General features: G+C 47.5%; 1 protein-coding gene across 9 annotated transcripts in view; it reads left to right on the top strand.

Moving 5' to 3' along the window:
• Positions 1-406: 406 nt before the first annotated feature.
• Positions 407-7,398, top strand: part of LOC144597162 (RNA-binding protein 25-like) — a 68,757-nt gene continuing 61,765 nt past the window's right edge. For all 9 annotated transcript variants that reach the window (XM_078406126.1, XM_078406125.1, XM_078406121.1 and 6 more), the window contains exon 1: positions 407-540. The gene's annotated coding sequence lies outside the window, so the exon portion shown is untranslated. The remainder of the gene's footprint in view (positions 541-7,398) is intronic.

Below are 7,398 nucleotides of genomic sequence, written 5' to 3'. Positions count from 1 at the left end.
AAAAGCGATCGTGTGCGAGAGGCGCGATGGATGCCAGCAGCAGCCAGGTGGACTAGGATGTCAATGAGAGGAGGAGGAAGGGGAATGGAATAGGCGCTCGTGCACGCGCGGCCTGGGGGCGGCGGTGAGGAGCGTGGGCGGGCTGGCGGGCGGACGGGGTGACGCAGAGTAGCGTGCGCGTGCTGGCGCCGTGGCGCAGAGTAGCGTGCGCGTGCTGGCGGCATGACGCAGGTGGAGCGGCGGCTGTGCGTGCGCGCTCGCGCGAGCTGGCGCAGGGACGGACGGCGTGATGCGTGCGCGCGTGCTGGCGCAGGGACGGCGTGATGCGTGCGCGCGCACGTGCTGGCTGGCGCGGGGACGGACGGCGTGATGCGTGCGTGCGCGCGCACGTGCTGGCTGGCGGACGGACGGACGGACGGACGCTGTTGTTCCGGGAGCGAGGCAGTGCGAGGGTCGGCCGTCTGGGAGTGGCGCCGTTGCATCGCTCGCACCTTCATCCCCCTCAAACCCCCCTCCCTCCCCCCGCCGTCGGGTCGCACGGTGAGTCTAGCGGCGGGAGGCCAGGCCAGGCCGGGCCGGGCTTCGCGCTGGGTTGGAGCCGCGAGTGGGAGGAGAGCGGGGGAGGATGGGCTCTTGCAGGCCGGGGCCTCGCCTCCAGGCCGGGGCCTCGCCTCCAGGCTTGGGGCCCAGACTCGGCCTCGGCCTCTCTCACACACTGCCGCCAGGGAGACGCAGGGCAGGAGCTGGTGCTACTGCTGTTGGCGGGCGGGCGGGCGGGCGGCGGGGACTAGGCCTCAGGGCACTATCCCCACTCTCCCATCCCTCCATCTGCCGGCTTTGGCCTTTGCGTTGCGGCAGCCGGCAGCCGGCAGCCGGCAGGGAGGGCGAGCGAGGGACGGGCCTGAGAGGGACAGGCCTGATGGCGGCGGGATGGTTGTCTGGTTGATTTTGTCCCCGGTTTGTTGGGGGAAGCGGCTCATTGCAGGCGGCGCATCGCTCGTAAACGCCGTCGCCGCTGTTGCTACTACTCATAACCTAGTCATTTTCTTTCTGCCAGTGCGTCTGTTCTTAATTGTGTTGCATAAAAAATAATATATTATTTAAAAAATTATAATGGGAAGCTATTTCGAATTTCTAGTCCGGGAGCTTTCAGGGGATGGAAAAGTTTTTTTTTCCTCATTGGGGCTGAGCTATTTCGCCATTTTGATATAACTGGCACAGTCTGTTTGGAATCACAGAATCAAATTGGACCCTGTCACGGTGGGATCTCACTCAATTCAACCACCAAACTTCCCCACCCTACTTAGTATATTTAGGAGAAGACTTTGTGAGGTGGTGAAACGTGATTTGTGAACCAAGTCCCAACTTATCAAACATTGTATCAAGCACACAAAAGATACATTACTGTAAAACTTTATGTGCAGTAATTGGAAACGCATTTACCACAACGTAATATAATAATAATAATGCATTACATTTATATAGCGCTTTTCATATACTCAAAGACGCTTTACAGGGATTTAAAGAACATAGGGAAGTGAATAAATAGATAAATAAGTAAACGAACAGAGAAATATGCATTACAATGTGAGATGTTTCATTTTATATACCAAGAAACTAGATCAGTTATGACAAGTTGGTTTTATTTGGCAATGGTGTATCCAGAAATGCGAGAAGCAATTTATTTGTGTGTGTGAATAAGTGGAAATGTGTGTTTGAATCGCTGTTATTTTTCTGGATAGTTCCATGAAAATATGAACATTTAAATATACTATTCTATTATGAAAAGCCTGGAAGCAGACTTGTAACATAAGATTGTAATGTGATTGTAATATATTTTGTAATTGTGCAAGACCAAAGTTTGAACTGTAAAATATTATAGGAAAATGCAATATTTTTCTTTCTTCCATCCAAAAATGGCATTGGACGACAGTTTTCAAGATGCCAAGTTTAATTACAAGTAGGCAAGTATAGAGTTCTATACTGGATCATTTGGATTTAATTTCCGGTGAATTCAATTGATCTTCATCTATTCCTCTGAGACAATCCCTTGGGATTGAGGATAACATGCTTCCATTCTAGGTCTCAGTTTAGAGTTGAGTGATGGACCATTGTAAACTCTGATGCAGGTGGGAAAGGGAAGCTCATGTTCATAAGTGATAGGAGCAAAATTAGGCCATTTGACCCATCAAATCTACTCCGCCATTCAGTCATGACTGAACTATCTTTCCCCCTCAACCCCATTCTCCTGCCTTCTCATAACCTCTGACACCCGTACTAGTCAAGAAATATCCATTGACTTGACCTCCACAGCCTTCTGTGGCAATGAATTCCACAGATTCAACACCCTCTGACTAAAAAATTCCTCATCTCCAACTGTTTACCTGAGGGTTACCTAGTGAATCAGACTCTCCGTCAATGACTTCCTGAATTCTTCCTTTCCACTGGTTAAGGATATAAATAGATGGAGAATTATATTTATTAAATATATTTATTCCAAGGTGACTGAGTACATTCTTGAATTGTTTCCTTTGTCCACATGGCTTTTTGCTAAAGGTATCAGGGGGTATGGAGAGAAGGCAGGTACAGGCTACTGAGCTGCATGATCAGCCATGGTCATATTGAATGGCGGTGCAGGCTCGAAGGGCCGAATGGCCTACTCCTGCACCTATTTTCTATGTCTATGTTTCTATGTGATCTCTTGCCTGGAGCTCAAAGTGGAATGGGTGTCCAACCCCTGAACAATAACGCCTGTCTGTCAGCATGGCAACCAAGGTGTAAGTGGCCTGATATCTGAAGTGGAGGTGTTCAGATTGGTTTCCCATTTGACATATTGCTGCACTGCATTTGGGAATTCGACGGTGAAATGCATTATCAGAACAGGAAAAAATGATGTTGTTGTTTAGTGATTACACACCCATGCTTGCCGCCAGCCAGTATTGACATTCATTAATTAAAGTCACGGCTTACCTGTTATAATATAACAGATTAATATAATATAAATGAATTTCTGAAAGCAGCAAATTTGAGAAGTTTTCTCTGCCATTCCTCTTGATTGAACCAAGGGTTTCGACCTGAAACGTCACCCATTCCTTCTCTCCAGAGATGCTGCCTGTCCCGCTGAGTTACTCCAGCATTTTGTGTCTATCTTCAGTTTAAACCAGCATCTGCAGTTCCTTCCTACACGTGGTTCTTTGCATGATGTTCCTCCTGTGGATTTTGGGACCCCGTACCAGGGGTGTGACACTAGACATGGCGAAAGCTACAAAAAAAACCATGTGCAAAGCCAAATGCAGATTTTTGGGGGGGAGGGGGGGTGGGGGAGATGGGAACGCAATTTGTATTCTGCGCTCAGAAATGTGTTGATTGATTGATGATATGATTGCTCAGTTGCAAAAAAACATCGAAGGTAAAAGAGAGGTGAAGTCGACTTGGTCTCTTCGAACTAACGTCTCGAGCATGAAACTCGACTTCATGGTGCTTGTATCTCAGAGGGAGAGCTATAGATCAGGCTGACGGTTAGGTAATTAAATGCATGCAGTAAATACAAATCGAGGGAAATAGCAGCAGGAGTAGGTCACTTGAAACCTGAGGTCTACCCCAAAGGTTCTATATGATCGTGGCTGATTTGCCCAAGACATCATCTCTTCCGTGCCAGTTCCCTATGACCTCGTTTGCTGGAGGCTCGAGACTGCAGATGCTGGACCAAAAATCAAACTATTGGATGAAATCTGTAAGTTAGGCAGCATCTGCAGAGGAAAGTGGACAGTTGACATTTTGGGTTTGATCCTGACTTGATACATTTCCCTCCACAGATACTGCCAGATCCACTGAGTTCAAGCAGATGACTGTTTCTTGCCCCTCATTTCCTTGATTTTTCGAAGCTATGTCTACTTCCTCTTTAAATCTCCCCTCTGTGAGAAGATTTACCGCCCTTGTTAGAAGAAATTCCTTTGCACTTCAGTTTTAAATGACCCCTTGTTCAAGACTCACTGGAGGAAACCTCTGAACATGCTTCGTCAATACGTTTGCCCTCATTCTTCTTAATTGAGATAATTTAGACCTAACTTCTTTTTTTAGTTGGAGGTGATAAGATAGCCCTCTCATTCCAAGAATTACCATCCCATGAGAGTTAAGGCAAAGACAGCAGGGTGAAAATGATAAGGGAGATTTGATTCACCAAAACCTTTTTGAAGTGGACCTTGGCCGATAGATTGGAAAGTGGGCAAGGTGGAGACAGCAAGGGAAATCTGATCTGGGCGAGATAATGGAGAATGCAAGCTATTACTAGTTGTCTAAATATTAGTTTTTATTGTATTGATAATGTGTTGGTGAAAGTCTTGGTGGACTTGGCTGTATCTGTAGGTAAGCTGGGCTTCACAGGCAGAGCTAGCATTTAATTGCCCATCTCTGGTTGCACTTGAAGGTGGTAGTGAAGTACCTCCTTGAATGGAGAGATGACAGATGGAGTTTAATCTGGACTATTGCATTTTGTGAGTTCAAATGCATGGGGAAAATCTAGGTAGTCCGTAGATAATGTAAGGGTTCTGTCCCCGAGAAATGAGCAGAAGCTAACTTCTCCATTCATCAGAAACCTCTGTTTTCAAAAGTTATCCATTTTGTATCGCTCTACATGTGCAGGTGCACCACCGATATTCTTGCAACTGATGAAACGGCACCTCCTTTAATGCAGACAAATCACGAGAGCACACTCAAAATTCCCCCTGGAGATCCTCCGGTGAGGCGGCCGATCTCCACCTCATCGGAACTTCTGCAGCTGGATGTGGTGCAATTTGCCTACAACGCCACCAACTCAGTGGTATGAGTGTTCAGAAGTCCCCCCAAAAATGTGGAGACCTAGGTCGGGAGAGGCCGCTTATCTTGCCCTGGACGTGTTTCTGCCCTCAGGGGTGTGAGCCTGCCGACCGCCACCGATTTGGCACTTTCCCCGGTCAGATCAGGCCTCTGCACTGGCTTCTTTCGGGACCGTCTTTACCACGTAAAAAAATCGGTCCCCTAAATCCCCCGTCCAGGAAATGCTCGAGCCGCACCTGCCCTCTCGCAGTTTCGGCAGAGTCCCTGGCCCCTGCAGACTCTGCCATCGCTTCAAGGGATTCTGGAAAGCATGTTGCTTGAAATCTCCGGGCATCCTGCCTACTCCTCACACTCCATACGAGAAATACAAATCTCGGGTTGACCCGGTAGTCCTGAAGGGAAATCAGCACCTCACCTCAGCCCCCTGTCGGCTGCCGATCCATCCCTCATCAGGACCTTCGAGGGCAATTCATTGACCGGGCTCCCAGTTTTGCTGTAAATTTAATTTACACTTGTTACACTGTACAATATTTGTTTTATTTAACTTTCTACCGGTCCATCATGTTTCACAGACAAGGGAGGGGTATAACTAGTGGGTCAGAGGTGTATTGAGTTATAATTATGTGACCTCTGTTGGTCCAGCAAAATGGATAATCCAGCAAGGCTCTGGAACAAATGGTGCCTGAAATTCTGTGGTATATGTGAACTTTCTACAATTTTATTTCTTTGAATAATCACCATAACACTACCTAGAGTTAAATTAATGTAACGTCTAGTCTATCCAGTCATTAATAAATGTCTTGAAATATATTACTAGCTTGGAAAATATATTAAAAAAATATAGGAGTTTGTATTGAGTTGGATTTTCATAAGTCAGGACATTTGTAACCCAGGGATATCATGTATATAATAAATAATTGAATCAATAGGAGCACTGAAGACAGCTAACCCAAGTTCTAACAGACCCTTTTATAAAGTACTAGACCAAGTGGACCAAACCTCTCCTGCATTGGTGCAGCACCCTATACTCCCCCTCTCTGCCCCCCCCTCCCCCTCCTCACATCCCCCCCTTGTCTCTTCCCTCCCTCCTGCCCTCTCCCCCCTTTCCTCCACCTCGTCTCCACCTCCCCTTCCCCTCCTCCCACTCCATCCCCCTCAACCCCAGTTATCCTCCCTCCCTCCCTCCCTAGGAGCTAGATTTAAACTTTAAATGTGAATAACTTTAAAAATATAACACCAATTTCAATAAAACTACCATTTTTACCATTAAAGTGACGACGGTGCGTAAGGTGGGCCTAAAATTGTCGTGCTATCGTGTGCCGTTTTGAAGTTCAGTCACAAACAAGATAACAAACGAGAGTTTTAGTATATAGATGTGTAAGAATGGAACTGCAGATGCCAGTTTAAACTGACGATAGACACAAAATGCTGGAGTAACTCAGCGGGACAGGCAGCATCTCTGGAGAGAAGGAATGGGTGACGTTTCGGGTCGAGACCCTTCTTTAGACTTCTGAAGAAGGGTCTTGACCCGAAACGTCATCCATTCCTCTCCAGAGATGCTGTGTGTCGCTGAGTTACTCCAGCTTTTTGTGTCTATCTTTTATAAAGTATATTGGATATAGTGGATGGACTTGCAGATGCCTCCCTGGCTCATGCTGTCTCTCCTGCCCCGGCTTCTGAAGCCATCCTTGACTTGCAAGCCATTTTTCACCTGCCACACAGTCGAGTGACATGGCTGTTGCAGCTCACATTGTGGCCCTGGGCACAGTGCTTTCTTCGGGCGCTCACCAACGACAGGATGCATTCGGTCACCGTGGGGCTCCCTCGCCCCCTCATCTGGTGCTGCTTCTTGCTGTTGGTGGTAGTTTTGTCTACTCGACTGCCGCCATCTCCTCCCGTTGCTTTGTCCACTCAGCCTCTTTTCTCTCTCTCCCCCCACCCTCCCCCTTGCCGCCTCCTACTCCTCCCCTGGAGATGCCGGCATACGCAACCTTGGAAACGTCACCAGGTGAGAAGGTGAAACGTCACCAGGTTGGAAACCCGTCTTGCCGTGGGTCATGGCCTGAAGAATGCGCTGTCCCCAGGGGCTACAACATGAGCCACAATAACAGATGCGTGAACCCGTAAAGAAGGGGCCAGCGGTAGTGGCGCCTAGTTTTAAGTTGAATCGACATAAAGTGCTAGAGTAACTCAGCAGACTGAATCAGTCTGAAGAAGGGTCCCGATATCACCTATCCATGTTCTCCAGCGATGCCGCCTGACACGCTGAATTACTCCAGCACTCTGTGTCCTTTTGTGCATTAACCATCATCGGCAGTTCTTTGTTTTATCTACATACAATGATAATACCATCATCGGTTACAATGGAGAATCAGCAATAACGGACACCATTCCCCCCTCTATGTTCTGTTATAACGGGTGTTTATTGTATCAACAGATCTTGGGGTGCAAGTCTATATCTCTCAAAGTGTCAACACAGATGGATAATATGGTAAAATAGACACATGGTAGAAACAAGGAACTGCAGAAAAAGCAAGCAGATGTGATTGATTTAATTTGACATTATGATCTGTGCAGACATTG

This window comes from Rhinoraja longicauda, chromosome 10 (genome assembly GCF_053455715.1).
Source record: "Rhinoraja longicauda isolate Sanriku21f chromosome 10, sRhiLon1.1, whole genome shotgun sequence".
NCBI classification, from domain to species: Eukaryota; Metazoa; Chordata; class Chondrichthyes; order Rajiformes; family Arhynchobatidae; genus Rhinoraja; species Rhinoraja longicauda.
This window is presented reverse-complemented; position numbering and strand designations above follow the sequence as displayed.